We start from the raw sequence: 23,510 nt of genomic DNA, 5'->3' as shown, positions 1-23,510 counted from the left end.
GTAGAATATGATATGAGTTTTGTACTTTCTTTATAGGGTATATTAACTTTGTCATTCCGTTTGTAACTCCTCGAAATATTCATGTCAGATCCAACAAACATATATATTTATATATTCTTAATCAGCGTAAAACACTAAGTCGATTTAGCGATGTCCGTTTGTCTGTCTGATGTAATCACGCAATATTTGGAACAAATTGAGATAGAAGGCTAAAATTTTGCACACATGTGTATTTTGCCGGTAGACAGTAAAAGGTAAATGGACCATGTCGGTCCAAGTTTTCATATAGCCCCCATATAACGATATCTCTCGATATTCGGTATTTTGATAATTTTACTTAATTATTCACCGGAATTGTTTCAAATTTCGTATTTCAAGTTCGCAATGACCACTACAACATATGACAAAAAATTGTCTATGCAGGTCAACGTTTTCGTATAGCCCCCCTATAATGGCACCTCCTTATATTCGGTATTTTGATAATGTTAGCGACATTTTTCACCGGAATTGTTTCAAATTTCGCATTTGAAGTTCGTAATGGGTACTACAGCCTATGACAAAAAATTCTAAGGGTTTTTATACGATACACCACATAGTGATAACGGTATTATGTCTTTGTACATTTGGTTGTAACATGGAGAGGGAAGCGAGATATACCCATAGATACTTTTGAGGATTTTCATAGAATCACTTTCTAAGTCGATTTATTTACGAACTGACACGCCCGTCTGTCCATGCATTCTTGTGAACAAAGTGCAGGTCGCATTTATTATCCGACAGAGATGAAATTTTCCAAACAATATTTGTTTGGCCCAAGCACAATCCCTATTGAAGTTGGTGATAGTCGGAGAAGATTTAGATGTAGCTCCCATACAGGGTGAGAAGAAAAAACCGCAACCAACTTCAGACTGCTGTCATGTCTAAGCCACTCGTCCGACAGCTGTTGAAATTATTGCAGTGACATCTCATTATATTGTTTACAAGCGTACAAATGCATTTTGGTCAGAATTTTCCAGAAAAAAAGTTATTCGTGATGGAATTCAAGCGTGATAGTAGTCAAATAAATTCTTTTGTTATGGAAGCTTTACTAAATATGCATAGTGATGTAGGGTATCATAAAGTCGGCCCGCCCGACTTTTGACTTTTCTTTTGACTAATTTTTTAAGTTCCTTCAAAATGGTGGAGGCTATTAAAAGTTCCGGCCAAACTTTGCTGCTTTATTTATTACTTTTTTTTTTTAAAGGAGGCCCTTTATCTATAGAATGGAATATTATAAAGATGATAGTCCTCTAAGATCAAAAAAAAAAAAAAAAAAAACTAAGAAAAACAAAGAAGTCTTCTTTAGAAATGCCACTTTGAAGGAATTTCTCCATACATGTTCTCTACAAAAGATTCTGACATTTTGAGCTGTGGTAAATTTTCCAAAAAAAAAAAACAATCAAATATCCAATCACTTTCGTGATTTCTAAAAGCAAAATGTCAATTATTAACCAAACCTCGTTTTATGTTTACTTTCTCTCTCTCTCTTGGCCACCCTCCTCTGTTCCTCCCCCCCCCCCTTTACTCTTCCCTGTGAAATTTTGCAACATGAACACAATGAAAAAAAAACTACAACTATGGCCATATTTGCGAAAAAATACGAAAATTAAGTGAATTTCCAGAGCCGAGATGATGATAAGAATTTGAATTAAAACGCAGTTACATCCGTGCCTACGTACACACACCAAAAAATACAAATTGATTACAAGAAAGAGAAAAAACAAAAAAAATATAAAAATAAAAAATTACAACAAATTCAACAGTTTATTTATATCAAAATATAAAAAATAATATTTATTTGTGTTTCAGTTGTAATGCATAAATAAACAAAATCGGCAGATGCTGTTTTCTTCCTATCGGCTTTTATTTCGGCATTGTCATTGCAACGGAAAAATATGACGGTTTAATTACAATAAAATTTAATAAAAATTAAAAAAGTAAAAATAATCATCAATAATTGGAAATTGTGTCAGAAGCTAAACGATCGATCCACTGCACTGCATGGATGACTGATTGGATTGATGTTAATAGTGAATTTTCTTTGATAATTAAGTCATTTATTGACGGTAAAAGTGGAAAAAACAAAAAAAAAACGAATAAATAAATTCCAATAAATCCAACTCATATCATCCCCACCTTAACGGAGCAAATAAAAATATTCTGAAGTAAGTATAACTTTTTTTCATAGGTTTAAGATTCACGTTTAGTAAGGGCAATATAATTGAAAATATATTTATACCCTACACCACATAGTGGTAAGGGTATTATGTCTTTGTGCATTTGTTTGTAACATGGAGAAGGAAGCGAGATAGACCCATAGTTACTTTTAAGGATCTCCATAGAATCACTTTCTGAGTTGATTGTCAGTCCGTCTGTCCGTCCGTCTGTCCATGTATTTTTGTGAACAAAATGCAGGTCGCATTTATTATCCGATTGAGACGGAATTTTCCAAACAACATTTGTTTGGCCCAAGGACGAACCCTATTGAAATTGCAGATAATCGGTAAAAATGTAGATATAGCTCCCATATATATCTTAGTCCGATTTGCCTTTTATTGTGCACCAAACGTGTAATATCAGTCCGAATTGTATGGAATTTTGCACGTACGATCATATTGGACCTGAAAATAAGTATATATCGGTTCAGATATAGCTATAGCTCCCATATATATTGTTCATCCGATTTGTTATTCTTGTCCTCCGCAGCCGTAATATACACTCTGTAACAACAATATTTGGGGATATATATCAAATACAGCTCAGAAATACCTTTGCTTAATTTTATCGAGATCGGTTCAGATTTGGATATCGGCCCCGGCCGACTTTAAGACTTTCTTTACTGGTTTTTATTAATATTTTTTTCAAAACATTTAAATATTTTTATGAAATATATATTTTTTTTAAATATTACACTTGTTTAACACGAACTTGGATACCATATATAGGGAACAATTCAACTTTTGAAAAATGGGCCCATATTAGCATTTGGTGCTTTTAGTGATTTCAATTGACCGATACCTTTTTTGGTATCGGTATTTGGTATCAGACAAAATTAAAACAAAGTATATTTCTTTTGTTCGAGGCGTATACGTAATATTCCAAGAATTGTAATCATACGCCACCATGGATGTTATATTTCCATACTCATACGACCAGCAAAACTGTCAGAATTTATTTGAATATACCCTTACCCGAACTAGTTCTTTATCTAATTCCGTGAATTCCGGTCGTTTGTCTGAAAACTCTGCGTATGAGTTATGTGAAATTTATGAAATCACTCATACGATTGGGAACCATTGTACTGAACTATGAACTAGGTTGACATAACTCTACTTATGGATACAGATGGTATATATCGTTTTATATGGCAAAAATATGCCGCACAAGACCACAAGTCTTTCTTATATAAAGATTACACTGTGCGAAAAAATCATTTTCAAATAATTTCGGAAAAAATCCAGGATATTATGAATTTAGAGCTAAAACAGAAGCCATATGTGGAGGCAAGGTCCTCTCCCTCATTACTTTTGGACATTTTTGGAATAAGAATCTTTGGAATGTGTGTATTTTAGGTGTGTTTGCGGTCCTTTTTTACCCTCAGCCATATGGCTACAGAGGGCATATATTATTTGATGCGGCCAAAACGTGCCTCAACGAAATAACTCTTTCAGACCCTAGGTCCCTTTGGACTAAATCCGTTTCAGGACATTTGGAGTCGATCTAGCGATGTCCATCCGTCTGTCTGTCCGATCCAAACATGGTATATCGTAACATTATTGCCACCTTAGATCGGGTTCGGAGATGAGCAATATCGGCCCACTTCTTCTGGTACCTCCCCCCAAAATGTCAACATTTTCAAAGAATATAATTTACTGCACAAAAATAGGAAGGATAATTCGATTTTGCTCCAACTTTGCAAATCCTAATATTTACATCAGTGCTAGGTCAGGTGTGATATGGACAATATCGGTCAACTCCATCAAATACCTCCTCCACAAAGGGTCAACATTTTTTTTTAATAATTATAACTCTTATAAAAAGTTAAGTGTCCGATATTTTTTTTTTTCATATTACACACCTCACAATATTTTTATTAACGCAAGGTTTGATGTGAGAATGAAATATATTGGCCCACTTCTCTTCATTTTTCACACATCTCCATGTTTCTATCAATACAAGATCTGTTATGAAGATGGTAGAGATCAGGACATTTTTTCTGCTTCCTACCCCACAGGGTAGGTCAAAATTTTAAATAACCAAAACGATGATAAAATTCGAGGTAAGAATCTGGTTCTTTAACAATTTCGCACATCCCATTATTTCTACTAACACAAAATCTGCTATGAAGATGGGATATATCGCCGCACCTCTTCTGGTACCTTTCCAGAATATAGTGTTTAAGATTTTGAACAACAAAACGCTCTTAAAAGCGGAACTCGGCTAACACAAGATCCGTTCCGACTAACACAAGATCTGTTGTGAAGATGAAATATATCTGCGAACCTCTTCTGGTACCTCACCCACAAAAGGTTACTATTTTCAAACCTTTTTCTGTAATAACTTGCGAAACAAGTCAGCGATTCCTTACAACTCCATATCACACCCAAAGGACTTCATATATATTAACCAGTAAGGAAAGCTCAAAAGTCGGGCGGGGCCGACTATATGATACCCTACACCACTATGCATATTTAGTAGAGCTCTCGTAAAAAGGTTTTTACAGGGCATTTCAGAGCTCTATGAGATATTTGGTACAAAATCAAAATCTATCTAATTCTATCGTGCATTTTACGAACTATAGCTATCTCTGAACCGGGTTTCTCCAAATTTTACGTATTAGCTTCTAGACTGGTGATTTGGGCTGATATTGACCATTTAGTGCATCCCGAAATCGGATGAAGATATATATGAGAGCTATATCCAAATCTGAACCGATTTCGATAAAATTTAAAACAGCTATTCCTGTGCTCCATCTAATACCTGGTACCAAATATCACGGTTGTGGAGTGAATATTACGAATGTATGGGACTTAAACTCTAAATCGGATGAAACATATATATGGTTGCTACATATATATATCTGAACCGATTTTCACCAAATTTGATATTCTTGCTTCTAGGCTGAATTTGGTCCGATGTACTAAAATTCAGTCCATTTGGACTTATATCGGCCATTTGGTGCACAATTAACCCGAAATCGGATGAAGATATATATGGGAGCTATATCCAAATCTGAACCGATTTCGATAAAATTACAAACAGCTATTTCTGGGCTGTATCTTATATCTGGTACCAAATATCATTCTTGTGGAGTGCATATTACGAATGTGAGAGGCTTAAACACCAAATCGGATGAAAGACATATATGGGAGCTATTGCTAAACTCGGCCACATGTGCCAAAATTCGGGCCATTTGGGCTGATATTGGCCATTTGGTGGTCAATTAACCTGAAATCGAATGAAGATATATATGGGAGCTATATCCAAATCTGAACCGATTTCGATAAAATTTAAAACAGCTATTTCTGTGCTCCATCTAATACCTGATACTAAATATCACGGTTGTGGAGTGCATAGTAGGAATATAAGGGACTTAAAGATCAAATCGGATGAAAGATATATATGGGAGCTATAGCTATATCTGAACCGATTTTCTCCAAATTTGATATACTTGCTTCTAGGCCGAACTCGGTTGGGTGTGCCAAAATTCAGGTAGTTTGGACTGATAGTGGATATTTGGTGCACATTTAACCCGAAATCGGATGAAGATATATATGGGAGCTATATCTAAATTTGATCCGATTCTCACCAATTTCAATAGGGTTCGTCCTTGGGCCAAAAAAATATTGTTTGGAAAATTTCATCTCAATCGGATAATAAATGCGACCTGCATTTGGTTCACAAGAATACATGGACAGACGGACGGACAGACGGACTGACATGCATAAATCGACTCAGAAAGTGATTCTATGGAGGTTCTCAAAAGTAACTATGGGTCCATCTCATTTCCTTCTCCATGTTACAAACAAATGCACAAAGACATAATACCCTTACCACTATGTGGTGTAGGATATAAAAAATATTAGCGTCAATGTCTCCCAAAAAAAACCAAATGATTCCCTATCTCTTATCAAATTTTCCCTCGGACATCTTTTCGAGTTGACGATTGAAAGTAACATAAAATTTCATTTTAGGCAGAAAGTGTCAAAAGAAGAAATATTCTACAAAACATTCCAAGTTGATTTGATAGACCTCGCTCGTAGATGAAAAGCCCAAAGGAGTTTCTGGTTCTTAGGCCAAATGTTGTTAAGGTCCTTATATAGTTTTGATGATATACAAAGGGGCCCCACATTTTAAGATATATTTTTCAATATTTTTTAGAAAATAGTGTTTCTACATAATGAGATCTTTTTCCAAATTTTAATGGAAAACATAGCTAAAACATAAAAAATATTTGAAATCGGAGATATCTTTACCAGGGGGCTATTCCAAAAAAGTGGACCGATATTGGCTATTTTCTTTAACCCTAATTATTGATGTAATCCAAAGATCTGTGTCAAAGCTCTATCCTAAATGTTTTGAGTAATATCAAGTCCAATTGAAATTTTCTACAACTTAGACTGACTTTTGCAGAGTGAAATTATAGGAAAATATTAAGTGAATTGTGAAAAAGTTTTATATTTTTCAAAAAATAAACAAGGTTTGTTATTAACAAAAATCGAAGCCATTTTTCTGTGGTACATATTAGGTATACACATTTCCTTTGTTCAGAGACTCACAATGAAGTTTGATCTAGAATAATTCCTACTTTGACAATATCCTTAAAAAAATTAAGTTTAAAGGAAGATTTTGACTTGGATCGGAAACGTCTTAAATTTTCAGCAAACATATAAATTTCACTTTGAGTACATACATTTCCAATGTTATTTTCATAAAAAATATTGTACCTACATATTATATTCTGAGATTTATAGTGAAGTTTTGTATTGAATACTTTTCCTTTTGACAACTTCTGCCTAAAACGAAACTGTATGTCACTTCTAGGCGCCTTCTCGAGGAAATATTTATCAAAAAATTAGGAAATATTGATGGAAATATTTTTCCGATATGCAGCGGAAATACAAATTTCTTTTTCGGGGTGATTTATAGTAAAATTTGATGAAGAATATTTTTATCTTTGATTCTATTTTTCTAAAATGATGCTTTGTTGGGGATTTTTGCACAAACTCAAACAAAGTACAGCTTTAAACCTAAAATTAGTTTTTAATATATATGAATTACTGGCGTTTAGGTACGATTAAGACTCTTGATGTCTTCTAGGACTTATAGTAGAATTTTATGATGAACTATTTTGATTTGCTACGATCCCGCTAAAGGGGAGTTTTTAAATATATTTTGAAAAAGTTCCAAAAACACCCCTTTGCTGACTCGCCTTAGGGTTAAAATTTTCCCACGAAATATTCCTTTTTGTATCTGCAATATTTTGCCGAAGGTATTATATACTTAAAAAGCACGAGAAATGGTAATCCGAAAAAGTTCAAAATTACGGAAGATGGTGAACATGCCTCCTCTATTAAGGCTATTTTGTGATGTAAACGTTCAGTACGCCGATACACGTGTCTTCTTTTTTTTTTTTGGCTTCACTTTCATAATCTGCTGGATCTTCCCCATAATTATTTTTTGTGTTGCACAGCGTTATAATCCCCTATACTTATGACTACAGAGGCTATATATCTCCTTTGATACGGCCAAGACATGTCTCATCGAAATAAAGAATTTTGATTCCCAGTTCTCTTTTATGCAAAAATAACGGATTGAAGTATGGGCCTCATAATTCCCAATCAAATTTACTAACCTGGACTTTGATTTCACCAAATTCCAAATTATGACGTGTAACAGTATTCGTCACGTTTTTTTTTTTTGTTTTTGGATTTTCGATATGTCCAATGTTTATCTCACTCCGATCAAATACAACACCACCAACGACACATGTATATTTCTAAATAAATACCAACAATTTTTTTCACGAAGCTCCACAACAATTATCATTTCGTTGCTAATGATGTCTGATGACAATGACAAACACAACATCACACATTTATTGTCAATCCAGGGAAAATATTCATTTCGAGATAAACAACATTCAAAACGGCATCGGAATAGTCAACGCCAACAACACATCATCAAATCCACACACTCCCATGTTGCTGGGATTCTTATTACAACAAAAACGACAGAAAATAACGAAAATTGATTTGACTCAAATGTAAATACAGCGAATTGATTTAAATCGAATTTCCATTTCCCCAGAGAATTGAATTGTTTTTCAACTTTTCGTTCATGAGACTTTCAACGGAATTGAATTGTTCTCCACAGCTCTTTGCCTGTGTGGCTGACACTGCATGGAGTGATTTCCAGTGATGGGTGGTTGTTTGATCTTATCGGGTTTTGTGTTTTCATAGGAAAATGAAAAAGTTGTTAGGGGCCAACAATAATTTCCTATAGAAAAATTGGTGGTAAACAACAATTTTTCGTCTATAGAAAATTTTTCTTTCTTAGAAAAGTTGTTGACGGCCATAGAAAAGTTGTTGACGGGCCCAACAACTTTTCTTCCATAGAAAAGTTGTTGACGGGCCCAACAACTTTTCCTCCATAGAAAAGTTGTTGACGGGCCCAACAACTTTTCCTCCATAGAAAAGTTGTTGACGGGCCCAACAACTTTTCCTCCATAGAAAAGTTGTTGACGGGCCCAACAACTTTTCCTCCATAGAAAAGTTGTTGACGGGCCCAACAACTTTTCCTCCATAGAAAAGTTGTTGACGGGCCCAACAACTTTTCCTCCATAGAAAGTTGTTGACGGGCCCAACAACTTTTCCTCCATAGAAAAGTTGTTGACGGGCCCAACAACTTTTCCTCCATAGAAAAGTTGTTGACGGGCCCAACAACTTTTCCTCCATAGAAAAGTTGTTGACGGGCCCAACAACTTTTCCCTCCATAGAAAAGTTGTTGACGGGCCCAACAACTTTTCCTCCATAGAAAAGTTGTTGACGGGCCCAACAACTTTTCCTCCATAGAAAAGTTGTTGACGGGCCCAACAACTTTTCCTCCATAGAAAAGTTTTTGACGGGCCCAACAACTTTTCCTTCATAGAAAAGTTTTTGACGGGCCCAACAACTTTTCCTCCATAGAAAAGTTGTTGACGGGCCCAACAACTTTTCCTCCATAGAAAAGTTGTTGACGGGCCCAACAACTTTTCCTCCATAGAAAAGTTGTTGACGGCCCAACAACTTTTCCTCCATAGAAAAGTTGTTGAAGGACAAACAACTTTTCTTCCATAGAAAAGTTGTTGGAGGGCCCAACAACTTTTCTTCCATAGAAAAGTTGTTGACGGGCCCAACAACTTTTCCTCCATAGAAAAGTTTTTGACGGGCCCAACAACTTTTCCTCCATAGAAAAGTTTTTGACGGGCCCAACAACTTTTCCTCCATAGAAAAGTTGTTGACGGGCCCAACAACTTTTCCTCCATAGAAAAGTTTTTGACGGGCCCAACAACTTTTCCTCCATAGAAAAGTTTTTGACGGGCCCAACAACTTTTCCTCCATAGAAAAGTTGTTGACGGGCCCAACAACTTTTCCTCCATAGAAAAGTTGTTGACTGGCCCAACAACTTTTCCTCCATAGAAAAGTTGTTGACTGGCCCAACAACTTTTCCTCCATAGAAAAGTTGTTGACGGCCCAACAACTTTTCCTCCATAGAAAAGTTGTTGAAGGACAAACAACTTTTCTTCCATAGAAAAGTTGTTGGCGGGCCCAACAACTTTTCCTCCATAGAAAAGTTGTTGACGGGCCCAACAACTTTTCCTCCATAGAAAAGTTTTTGACGGGCCCAACAACTTTTCCTCCATAGAAAAGTTGTTGATGGGCCCAACAACTTTTCCTCCATAGAAAAGTTGTTGACGGGCCAACAACTTTTCCTCCATAGAAAAGTTGTTGATGGGCCCAACAACTTTTCCTCCATAGAAAAGTTGTTGACGGGCCAACAACTTTTCCTCCATAGAAAAGTTGTTGACGGGCCAACAACTTTTCCTCCACAGAAAAGTTGTTGACGGGCCAACAACTCTTTCCTCCACAGAAAAGTTGTTGAGGGCCCAACAACTCTTTCCTCCATAGAAAAGTTGTTGACGGGCCAACAACTCTTTCCTCCATAGAAAAGGAAAAGTTGTTGAGGGCCCAACAACTCTTTCCTCCATAGAAAAGTTGTTGACGGGCCAACAACTTTTCCTCCATAGAAAAGTTGTTGACGGGCCAACAACTCTTTCCTCCATAGAAAAGTTGTTGACGGCCCAACAACTTTTCCTCCCATAGAAAAGTTGTTGACGGCCCAACAACTTTTCCTCCCATAGAAAAGTTGTTGACGGCCCAACAACTTTTCTTCCATAGAAAAGTTGTTGACGGCCCAACAACTTTTACTCCCATAGAAAAGTTGTTGACGGCCCAACAACTTTTCTTCCATAGAAAAGTTGTTGACGGCCCAACAACTTTTCCTCCATAGAAAAGTTGTTGACGGCCCAACAACTTCTCCTCCCATAGAAAAGTTGTTGACGGCCCAACAACTTCTCCTCCCATAGAAAAGTTGTTGACGGACCAACAACTTTTCCTCCCATAGAAAAGTTGTTGACGGCCCAACAACTTTTCCTCCCATAGAAAAGTTGTTGACGGCCCAACAACTTTTCCTCCCATAGAAAAGTTGTTGACGGCCCAACAACTTTTCCTCCCATAGAAAAGTTGTTGACGGCCCAACAACTTTTCCTCCCATAGAAAAGTTGTTGACGGCCCAACAACTTTTCCTCCCATAGAAAAGTTGTTGACGGCCCAACAACTTTTCCTCCCATAGAAAAGTTGTTGACGGCCCAACAACTTTTCCTCCATAGAAAAGTTGTTGACGGCCCAACAACTTCTCCTCCCATAGAAAAGTTGTTGACGGCCCAACAACTTTTCCTTCATTGAAAAGTTGTTGACGGCCCAACAACTTTTCCTCCATAGAAAAGTTGTTGATGGGCCCAACAACTTTTCCTCCATAGAAAAGTTGTTGACGGGCCAACAACTTTTCCTCCATAGAAAAGTTGTTGATGGGCCCAACAACTTTTCCTCCATAGAAAAGTTGTTGATGGGCCCAACAACTTTTCCTCCATAGAAAAGTTGTTGACGGGCCAACAACTTTTCCTCCACAGAAAAGTTGTTGACGGGCCAACAACTCTTTCCTCCACAGAAAAGTTGTTGAGGGCCCAACAACTCTTTCCTCCATAGAAAAGTTGTTGACGGGCCAACAACTCTTTCCTCCATAGAAAAGGAAAAGTTGTTGAGGGCCCAACAACTCTTTCCTCCATAGAAAAGTTGTTGACGGGCCAACAACTTTTCCTCCATAGAAAAGTTGTTGACGGGCCAACAACTCTTTCCTCCATAGAAAAGTTGTTGACGGCCCAACAACTTTTCCTCCCATAGAAAAGTTGTTGACGGCCCAACAACTTTTCCTCCCATAGAAAAGTTGTTGACGGCCCAACAACTTTTCTTCCATAGAAAAGTTGTTGACGGCCCAACAACTTTTACTCCCATAGAAAAGTTGTTGACGGCCCAACAACTTTTCTTCCATAGAAAAGTTGTTGACGGCCCAACAACTTTTCCTCCATAGAAAAGTTGTTGACGGCCCAACAACTTCTCCTCCCATAGAAAAGTTGTTGACGGCCCAACAACTTCTCCTCCCATAGAAAAGTTGTTGACGGCCCAACAACTTCTCCTCCCATAGAAAAGTTGTTGACGGACCAACAACTTTTCCTCCCATAGAAAAGTTGTTGACGGCCCAACAACTTTTCCTCCCATAGAAAAGTTGTTGACGGCCCAACAACTTTTCCTCCCATAGAAAAGTTGTTGACGGCCCAACAACTTTTCCTCCCATAGAAAAGTTGTTGACGGCCCAACAACTTTTCCTCCCATAGAAAAGTTGTTGACGGCCCAACAACTTTTCCTCCCATAGAAAAGTTGTTGACGGCCCAACAACTTTTCCTTCATTGAAAAGTTGTTGACGGCCCAACAACTTTTCCTCCATTGAAAAGTTGTTGATGGGCCCAACAACTTTTCCTCCATAGAAAATTTGTTGATGGGCCCAACAACTTTTCCTCCATAGAAAAGTTGTTGATGGGCCCAACAACTTTTCCTCCATAGAAAAGTTGTTGATGGGCCCAACAACTTTTCCTCCATAGAAAAGTTGTTGATGGGCCCAACAACTTTTCCTCCATAGAAAAGTTGTTGATGGGCCCAACAACTTTTCCTCCATAGAAAAGTTGTTGACGGGCCAACAACTTTTCCTCCCAGAGAAAAGTTGTTGATGGGCCAACAACTTTTCCTCCCAGAGAAAAGTTGTTGATGGGCCAACAACTTTTCCTCCATAGAAAAGTTGTTGAGCGGCAATCAACTCTTCTTCTAAAGTTTCAGGTGAACAACGTCTCTTCTTATTGGCATTGGCAATTTTTAAATTTCTTATTGTTCATTTTTTCTGCCTCCCCTTTCTTGTGAAACAACCCCATCAATTCTAAAAGTTATTTTTATTTTTATAGAAATTGCAATAAAATATATGCAAATTATTTATTTTTTTAATAATCATTGCATTTTGTCCAGAGAGCCGCGACAACACCTGAAAAGTAAGAAAAAGAAATAAAAGAAGCTTGACAATGGCAAATGTCTGTTTTGTACCAATATCTGCTTGGGAACCGGTTGGTTAACTTGTATTGGATTTTGGTCAAGTCAACCTGTTCAGAGCCAAAAAAAATGCCAGCCATGAAAAGAGAGTATTTTTGCCATCATAACAACAACGCTGTCGAACGACAATGACGATTATGATCATGATGACGTCGATAATGATGAAGAGGATGATCATCGTCACCAAGTTTTTTTTTATTTGTTTTGGATCTTAAATTATTGTAAATATTTATTTACTCATAACCGATCAAAGCGATCGGCAATCATTTTATGAGTGAAATGGTTAAAATGATGTGATCGGATAAAGCGGATCATGATATGATAATAGAGTAAGCGGTGGTATCAACGTTGGTATGGTACCGAATCGAAACAAAAAATAACTAATTTGAGGGAGCGTATATTGCTTAAATTTCAGATACTTATTAGGAGCAATATTTTTATAAATTCCACCAACAATTCTAAGTTCAAGTTATCGAAAGGGTAGCTTACAATTTTTTTTGGCATATTTCAACTTGACACTTCCCTAGAATAATCTATTTTCCAAAAATAGCAGTAAAAACCCGCAAAAAAAAAATTAATTTTCTCCTTCTTCCCACACTTCACATCTGGCACTCCATTGATGATAATTGCATTTCTGATGCAATGGAGTTGGTTGCACTGAGTGCATGTTGTTGCTGTTGTCGTCATTTCTCGACGACATTGACATGCCTGACCATCAGCATCAGAATGTGAATGGAAACTATAGAAACATATGTACGAGTATTTCTTATCGTCGCTTATTTCTGGCTGGCTGGCGTTTTTCTGCGCATTCATTTTGCTTTGCGACAAATTTCAACATCATTTGGCCAGCCTGACAGAGATTCGATATTGAAAAGCGTCATAACTTATGTCCGGCCTGCAGCATTGAAACAAAACGCCCGTTTCTTCGTCTTCATTATTGGCCGTATATCGACAAATTTATTTTGCGAATTAAAATAAAGTTTATGTTTTTAATCTCTCTGCGAATGGTGATGGCAACGCCATTTATTGTATCCCGAAAACTATAGAGATGCGCATCTGCAGTAAGGCGTAGTAAAATTGGAGAGGAAAGATTAGTTTCAGAAATTGCGAGTTAATTTTTAAGATTGTTAGAAAAAAGGTCAGATATAGTTGTTGGCCCGCCAACAACTTTTCTATGGAGGTAAAGTTGTTGACTCGTCAACAACTTTCCTATGGAGGTAAAGTTGTTGGCTCGTCAACAACTTTCCTATGGAGGAAAAGTTGTTGGCCCATCAACAACTTTTCTATGGAGGAAATGTTGTTGGCCCATCAACAACTTTTCTATGGAGGAAATGTTGTTGGCCCGTCAACAACTTTTCTATGGAAGCAATGTTGTTCTCCCGTCAATAACTTTTCTATGGAGGAAAAGTTGTTGGGCCGTCAACAACTTTTCTATGGAGGAAAAATTGTTGGGCCGTCAACAACTTTTCTATGGAGGAAAAGTTGTTGGGCCGTCAACAACTTTTCTATGGAGGAAAAGTTGTTGGGCCGTCAACAACTTTTCTATGGAGGAAAAGTTGTTGGGCCGTCAACAACTTTTCTATGGAGGAAAAGTTGTTGGGCCGTCAACAACTTTTCTATGGAGGAAAAGTTGTTGGCCCATCAACAACTTTTCCATGGAGGAAAAGTTGTTGGCCCATCAACAACTTTTCCATGGAGGAAAAGTTGTTGGGCCGTCAACAACTTTTCTATGGAAGGAAAGTTATTGGTCCGTCAAAAACTTTTCTATGGGAGACAAAGTTGTTGAGCCGTCAATAACTTTTCTATGGAAGGAAAGCTGTTGGCCCGTCAAGAAAAGTTGTAGGTCCGTCAATATCTTTTCTATGGAAGACCGTCAACCACTTTTCTATGGAAGAAATGTTGTTAGTCCGTCAACAATTTTTCTACGGAAGAGGGAGGTATCAGAACATATTGTCCGATCTCTACCACCTTTATAACATATCTCGTGTTCATAAAAATGTGTACCAAGTCTGAATGGAATAGGATGTTAATTTCACGTTTTATGAGCTTCATGGATATTGAAAATATTGACCCTTTGTGGGGGAGGTATCAGAAGAAATGTTCCGATCTTTGCTATCTTTATAACAGATCCTCTGTTGATAGAAATATTGAGATGTGCCAAGTCTACATGGAATCGGATGTTACTTTCACATTTTATGAGCTTAATGGATATTTAAAAATGTCGGCCTTTTGTGGGGAAGGTGCAAGAGGGAGTGGTTCGATGTGTTCCATCTTAACACTAGGCTATTGGTTAATAAAATTATTGGGATGTGTAAAATTTGAAAACAATCAGACTCTTACATCACATTTTATAAGAGTTGTGATTATTCAAAATTTTGACCCTTTGTGGGGGAGGTACTTGATGGAGTGGACCTATATTGTCCATTTTCGCACCTGATCTAGCACTGATGCAAATATTAGGATTTGCAAAGTTGGAGCAAAATCGGATTATCGTTTCTCAGTCTGTGCAGAAAACATATATTTTTGAAAATTTGACCTTTTGTGGGGGAGGTACAACAAGGAGTGGACCGATATTGTCCATCTTCGAACTCGATCTAAGTTTGATAATAATATTGGCATGTGCCAAATTTGGACCAAATCGGATACTCCCTCCGAGAGTTATCACTCTAGCTTTCGAACGAAATGAAGTAGGTTGATAAAATTTTACTCAAATGTGTACTATATCTGCAGGACTTTTGGTATTGAAAATGGGCCATGTAGGTCCACGTCTTCGTATAGCCCCCATATAATGGTACCCCCGATATTCGGTATTTTGATGCTTTTAGCGACATTACTTACCGGAATTGTTTCAAATTCCGCATTTGAAGTTCGCAATGGATATTGCAGCCTATGACAGAAAATCGTCTGTGCAGATCCGCGTTTTATAACCACCATGGCACCTTCTTATATTCGGTATTTTGATGATTTTAGCTACATTATAAACAGATTTTTTTCTTTCAAGTTTTGCATTTGGGAATTGTAATAGCTTGTGACAAAAGTTACCTATGCAGGTCCACGTCGTCGTATATACTTTAATATACGGCTACATTAGGTATTTTCAAGATATTAACAGAATTTTTAACGGATTTTTTTTTGAAAATTGTTAAATTTGTACCAAATGGTGGAGGGTATTCAAAGTTCGGCCCGGCCGAACTTACAGCGTTTTTACTTGTTTTCATAAACAGATTTTGTTTTCTCAGCGTGGAAGCCTTGAGAAAATGTTATGATATATATTTTTTGTAATATATCAACGTTTTCCAGCAAAAACCTCATTTTGAGTACTTTTACTCTGGACACCCTCTTTGATTTCTAACAAAAAGTTCGTGATTTCCAGCTGTGTGAATTTTTCTATAGAAATAAATTTTTAAAGATACCTTATTTTCTACTTGATCTTTTCACACTGATATTGTTCTTTTATACATTCTGTGCTTTTTATACCCTCCACCATACTATGGAGGGTATATTAACTTTGTCATTCCGTTTGTAACTCCTCGAAATACTCATGTCAGACCCAACAAAGTATATATATTCTTGATCAGCGTAAAATTCTAAGTCGATTTAGCGATGTCCGTCTGTCTGTCTGTCCGTCTGTCTGTCTGTCTGTTGTAATCACGCTATCTTTCGAATAAATTGAGATAGATGGCTAAAATTTTGCACACATGTTTATTTTTCCAGTAGGCAGGTTAAGTTCGTAAATGGGCCATGTAGGTCCACGTTTTCATATAGCTCCCATATAACGGTACCTCCGGATATTCGGTATTTTGATGATTTTAGCGACGTTATTCACCGGAATTGTTTCAAATTTGGTATTTTAAGTTCCAAATGGATACTACACCCTAAGATAGAAAATTATCTGTGCAAGTCTATGTCTTCGTATAGCCCCCATATAACGGTACCTCCCGATATTCGGTATTTTGATGATTTTAGCGACATTATTTACGGGAATTGTTTCAAATCTGGTATTTGAAGTTCCAAATGGATACTACACCCTAAGACAGAAAATTGTCTTTGCAGGTGCACGTCTTCGTATAGCCCCAATATAACGGTACCTCCCTATATTCGTTATTTTGATGATTTTAGCGACGTTATTCACCGGAATTGTTTCAAATTTGGTATTCGAAGTTACAAATGGATACTACACCCTAGGATAGAAAATTGTCTGTGCAAGTCTATGTCTTCGTATAGCCCCCATATAACGGTACCTCCCGATATTCGGTATTTTGATGATTTTAGCGACATTATTAACCGGAATTGTTTAAAATTTGATACTTGAAGTTCGTTATGGGAACTACAGTCTGTGACAGAAAATTGTCGGTGCGGGTCCAGTTTCGAATTTGAATATGGTAATGGCTTATGACAAACAATGCATATGTATGTCCACGTCGTATAGACCCCAACATAACGGCTATATTCGGTATTTTTAAAATTTTAACAGAATTTTTTAAGGATTTTATTTTTTGAAAATTTCCAAATTCGTTGTAAATGGTGGAGGGTATTAAAAGTTCGGCCCGGCCGAACTTACTGCTTTTTAACTTGTTTTTTTTTTCTTACATCCACCCTAATAACACTGGTACTTTACTTACCATAAACAAACAACATAGTTTTTTAGATCAAACTCAAACATATTTAAATATTTGTTTTTATCAAAGAAAAAAGATTAACAACTTGTTGCCAATACCAGGAAAAGATCATCCATCTTGTACAAATAAACCTTTTTATGTCAAGACCGATTTGACAAAATTTTCATGTTACCATCATTTCCCCTACCAAACATAGCCATAGGTGTAATTTATCCCAATATAATTTAAACACCTAAAACGCCACACGCGTACCTTTTTTTCAGTCTGGACAAACACACCCCCTATTATCGAAACACACACACATACATATGTACATAACTAATTAGCAAGTGTCATAATTGCCCGGTCTTTGCCAATTTGATTATGTGAAAAATCGTCTGTCTGTCCGTCTGGCTGGCTAGCTGGTTGTCGATGCTGCCAAGACGTAATAAATATTTAAATTTGAAAAATGTTTGAGAAAATATTTTCAATTCATTGCACTTTTCTTGTGGGACCCCCACCCTGACCCCCGCTTCAACGCTGGCTCGCTTTGTAGTCGTCTTCGTCTAATATAATTATAGCTTCTATAAACGGGGCATTGTTACCATAAATTCAATTATCCATGACGCCGTTGGAAAATTTAAGTGTTTTTTGACGTGATCACTCGCTGTTTGTTGCTCGTGTTGTTGTTGTTGCTGCTGCTGTTGATTTATCATGCACTCCCACAATTGTCGACAGATGTAGCTGAGCTTATTCTAATTAAATGACAGGTTTTTGTGGTCTCTCTCTCTCTCTTTCTCTCTTCTAATGTTCTCGTAATTAGTTTGATGATGTTTGTTGGCTCACGAGTTTGTTTAGTGGGAACTTCTTTAGGTATTTTATAGTTTAAACATGTTCTGCAGATAAAAATTCTTTATAAGGTTTTCTATTGGTAGAAGGCCATCCATAGATTTTCCTTTAATAGGAATACTCCTCAGTTTTTCTGTAGCTAGAAGATATTTGAAAATTCTCCAGTTTTTCTGTAATCAGAAAACCTTCCTCTGGCATTCTGTAGCTAACAGATCTTCCACAGTCCTTCGATGGTTAGAAGACGCTCCAAAAGTCTTCTGTAGCTAAAATACCTTTCAGAGTCCTTTTGTTGTTTGAGAAACTAGAAGACCTTCCACAGGTCCTGTGTACGTAGAAAAACTTTCACAGGTCTTCTGTACCCAGAAAAAAAATTTCACTGGTCCTCTGTAGTCGAAAGATCTTCGTCAGGCCTTCTGTGGTCAGAAGGTCTTCTACGGGTTTTCTGTAGTCAGAAGACCTTCCAAAGGTCTTTTGTACTCAGGAGACCCGGTATGGGTCTTCCGTATCTAGAGAACCTTCCACAGTTCTTCTATGGCTACAAAAATCAGAATACCTACTGCAGCTACAAGACCTTCCATAGGTCTTTTGCAGCACAAAGATCTTCCACAGCACTTCAGTAGTCAGAAACATTCCACAGCTTTTCTGTAGCTAGAAGACCTTCCATATATCTTCTTTTATTAGAAGACCTTCCACATGTCTTTTGCAGCTAGAGGACTTTCCACAGGTCTTCTGTAGCTAGAAGAACTTCTGCAGGTCTTCTGAAGCTAGAAGACCTTCCACAGGTCTTCTAAAGTCAGGAGACATTCTTAACTGGACCACTGGCCTTCTGTAACTAAAAGACCTTTCACAGGTTTTGACTCTGTAGTCAAAAGATCTTTTACAGGTTTTCTGTAATCAAAAGATTCTCCACAGGTATTCTATATTTGGGAAAACCTCCCCACGTGTTCTGCAGTCAGAAGAACTTCCACAGATCCTCTGTAATTAGAAGACCTTCCACGGGGCTTCTACAGCTAAGACCTTCAACAGATCTTCTGTATTCGGTAGGCCTTCCCCGGGTCTCATGTAGTCTTCCCAAGACTTCCCAAGCTAGAAGTCCTTCTACAGGTCCTCTGTAGCTAGAACACCTCCCACAGGTCTTCTGTAGCTACAACAACTTCCATAGGTCTTCTGTAGCCAGAAGACCTTCCAAAGGTCTTCTGTAGCCAGAAGACCTTCCAAAGGTCTTCTGAAACTAGAAGACCTTCCAGAGATCCTCTGTAGCTAGAGGATATTCCACAGATATTTTGTAGCTAGAATAACTTCCACAAGTCTTCTGTGGCCAGAAGACTTTCCACAGATCCTCTATAGTCAGAAGACATTCTGCAGGCACTCTATAGCTGGAAGAACTTTTACATGTCTTCAATAGCCAGAAAACCGTTCACAGTTCTACTGGAACTAGAAAACCTATCGCAATTTTGCCTTGTTTAAAAGATCTCACACAGGTTTTATGTGGTTTGAAGACCTTCCACTGTGCCTTCTACAGATCGTCTGTACCTAGAAGACCTTCCACAGGATATACCCTGATATAATATTTCCTTTCGTTGTGAAATAATTCCATTTTCACACCCAATCAAATCGAGTAATTTAATGAAAATTGGAGTTATTTTGTTGTAGCTGATGATCTCGCTCCCTCAGTGGTGGCAATAGCGACGATGTGGGGACATGGCACAACGACATTTCACAAATCAAAATCACACCAACAACAAACAACAACAATTACGGCAACAATTGTAAAAGATTCAATTAGTGTTTATTAATCCATCAAACTAATACATGAAAGCCTAGCCAACTACAACGACGTGAAGGGGTGAGGAGAGGGGCCCAACAAAGAGATCAAGCGGCTGCTATTTGCGTGACGATTAAATAGTGCAAACAACATAAAGCCTAAGAATTATACGATATCACAGCAATAGCAACAACAACAAAATCTTTAATTGAATTAACGCCTCCATTCATTACACTCACACAAACACAGTCACACATATTTCTTCTTTAAAAAGTAGGGAAGATCATCGCTCTATTGTGATTGAAAATATTTGTATGGAAGAGTGTGTGTGTGCCTTTGTGTGAACGCTGTTCTGAGAAGCGAGTATTGTTTATTGTGTGTGTATGTAATTTGATCTCAAGAATTTTGTTTTCGCTTCATTAAAAAATACCTTTACGCACTGGGGTGGACAGTGGGAGAAAGTAGAAGTTTTAATGCATGGAAAAGTTTTTATGCATGAAGGCGATCAAAGAGCTCCAAGAGGTGTTTCTTCTAGATAGGGTAAATAAAGCACCGCAACGTTATGTGTGGCAGATACTGGATCTATAAAGATATTTTTGCCGGAGGAAATTGTACCTTATGAGAACATAAAATATAGGGTCAGCAATTTAACTTTTTATATCATCCACCATACATAGTATGGATAGTATGGTATATTTAGATAATCATTCCGTTTGTAATAATGTTAGACATAACAAAGTATATTTATAGTCTTGATCGTCGTAAAATTCTAAGACGATTTAGCCCTGTCCGTCCATTCGTCTGTCCGTCTGTTGTGATCACTTTAGAGTCAAAATGAATAAAGATAGAAAGCTAAAATTTTGAACAGATCAGTCCTTTGTCTGCAGGCAGGTCAAGATGGTCTATATCAGTCCAAGATATCGTATAGTTCCCCTATAACGGTACCTCCAATATTCGGTATTTTTATGATTTTAGGCACATTTTTGAATGGAATTGTCTAAAAATCCACAGAAGGACTTCATTTTGGGCTCTTTACCGCCTGTTAACTGTTAACTGATTTAAACTGCTAAGGCGATATGCAATTTTTTGGATAGGTCTATAGAATAGAATTTTGAAACCAAAATTTTGGAATTTTCAAATTTTGATTTGTTATTCGTTTCTGTAATTGTGGTTTTTTTTATTAACATGTCTCTGCCATGAATTGTTACTCTATGTATCGTAGACACAAACCCTTTCCTCAAAATGCATTTTGTCTAGTCTTTACCATTTTAGGTCTTTGTATATATATTCTTAATCAGCGTTAAATTTTAAGACGATTTAGACCTTTCCGGCCGTCCGTCTGTTGTAATCACGCTAGAGTCAAAACGAATAAAGATAGGAAGCTAAAATTTTGCATAGATCCGTCTTTTGTTTGCAGGCAGGTCAAGTTCGAAGATGGGCTACATCATTGCCTCCAATATTCGGTATTTTTATGATTTTAGGCACATTTTTCAATGAAATTGTCTGGAAATCCATAGAAGGACGTCATTGTGGGTTATTTAGTAGTTTATTCTGACATAGTTTATTCTGAGGTCTTCGTATAGGCCTCATATATCGGTACCTCTCTATATTCGGTATTTTGACGATATTAAGTACTATATTTACCAAAATTGTTTGAAGTTTCGTATTTGAAGTTCCTAATAGGTACTACAGCCTATGAAAGAGAACTGCCTATGCAGGTCCAGATCTTCGTATAGCCCCCTATATCAGTACCTTCCTATATTCAGTATTTTGATGATTTTAGCTACACTATTCGTCGGAATGGTTTCAAATTTCGTATTTGCACTAAGTAATGGGTACTTCAACCTGTGACAGAAAATTGTTTATGCTGCTCCAGGTCTTCGTATAGGCCCCATATATCAGTACCTCCCTATATTCGGTATTTTGACAATTTTAGGTACTTTATTCACCGAAATTATTTGAAAGTTTGTATTTGAAGTTCCTAATAGGTACTGCAGCCTGTGACAGAAAATTTTCTATGCAGGTCTACGTATAGCCCTCAAATATCAGTACCTCCCTATATTCGGTATTTCGACGATTTTAGATACAATATTCACCGAAATTGTTCGAAATTTCGTATTTGAAGTTTCTAATAGGTACTACAGCCTGTGACAAAAAATTGCCTGTGAAGGCCTGCGTTATCGTATAGCCTCCATATAACGGTACCCCCCGATATTCGGTATTTTAATGATTTTAGCTACATTACTCACCGGATTTTTTTCAAGTTTTGTATTTGAATATTGACAGAAGTTTCCTATGCAGGTCCACGTCTTCGTATATCGGCTATATTCGATATTTTCAAGATTTTAACAGAATTTTTAACGGGTTTTAATTTTTTTTTTTGAAAATTTCCAAATTATTTCGAAATGGAGGAGGGTACTCAGAGTTCGGCCCAAACGAACTTACTACTTTTTTATTTGCTAATACTTTATTCGTTAATACTTAGCTCATTTGAAAGATAATTAGTTTTATCCTTCCGCTGATTTAGCTAGGAGTTGAGGTAGAAACCTTCAAAACACCGAAAATCAGGAGGTACATTTATAAGGGAGCTCTACCAATTAGTTGACATGTATTGCAAATTTTTTGTAAGCATAAAAATCTCTTGCAAACTTATCTGTGGAATACTTGAATAATTCTTTCTTGACGGCCCTAGAAGTTCAATTTTAGCCCACTGTCCAGCTCCAGATTTCAGTATGTATTTACGCATATATGTGTGTTTGTAAGTTTGTATACAAATTGTGCGTATGACCATCTCTCACACGTTCTGCTTGTCGTGTTGTAATGTAATTGAATTTAGATCAGCGACACTTGATTCGTATCCGGGTAAATTAAATAATTTCGTAGACAACCAACTAACTTCGATGGTGTCGATGGAGACGGCGATGAAGATAAGGCAATCGACCATCTCCATCATCTTGAGATGAAAAATATTGCAAAATCATGGTAGGCAAACCAGTTTCACACAGAGATCATCATCGGTTAATCAAATCTTTATTTTTTAAGACTTTGTTGTTGTTGTTGCTATTGTAAAAAGTCACAACAACAGCACAAAGAACACAAATAAAAAACACTGGAGCAATCTTCGGTACCACCATATCATGTGATCTTCGGCCGATTTCCATTAAAAAAACACCAAAAACAAATCATTAAAATTTGGGCCAACCATAAAAGCCGTTAAGGCCGTCATTCGCTTTATGGGCCCAGAAAATTAATTCGCATCGACAGAACGCATGGAAATTTCAGATTCAAAAATCCCCGCCACTTTGAAAATTAATTATTCAAATTCTATGCCAATAAAAATGTTAAAATGTTAGTTTGTTCTTCATATATGCATTTCTATAATAGAGAGAGAGAGAAAGATATAGAATTCTCTCCCAATCACTCTCTCTCTCTCTCTCCGTCTGATCTCTTTGATCCGGGTGAGTGGTTATTAAATGATAATTAAATGTTAACGTAATTAATTTGTTC

General features: G+C 37.0%; 1 protein-coding gene across 3 annotated transcripts in view; it reads left to right on the top strand.

Moving 5' to 3' along the window:
• The window catches only part of LOC101890415 (uncharacterized), a 74,063-nt gene that overhangs the window by 5,022 nt on the left and 45,531 nt on the right, over positions 1-23,510 (top strand). For 2 of the 3 annotated variants that reach the window (XM_005179035.4, XM_011292420.3), the window contains exon 2: positions 1,849-2,204. The exons of the other annotated variant lie outside the window; for it this stretch is intronic. The gene's annotated coding sequence lies outside the window, so the exon portion shown is untranslated. The remainder of the gene's footprint in view (positions 1-1,848; positions 2,205-23,510) is intronic. 3 annotated transcript variants of the gene reach the window in all.

Source organism: Musca domestica, unplaced genomic scaffold (genome assembly GCF_030504385.1).
Source record: "Musca domestica strain aabys unplaced genomic scaffold, Musca_domestica.polishedcontigs.V.1.1 16, whole genome shotgun sequence".
NCBI lineage: Eukaryota > Metazoa > Arthropoda > Insecta > Diptera > Muscidae > Musca > Musca domestica.
The sequence above is the reverse complement of the archived record's forward strand: the minus strand, read 5'-3'. Positions and strand labels throughout refer to the sequence as shown.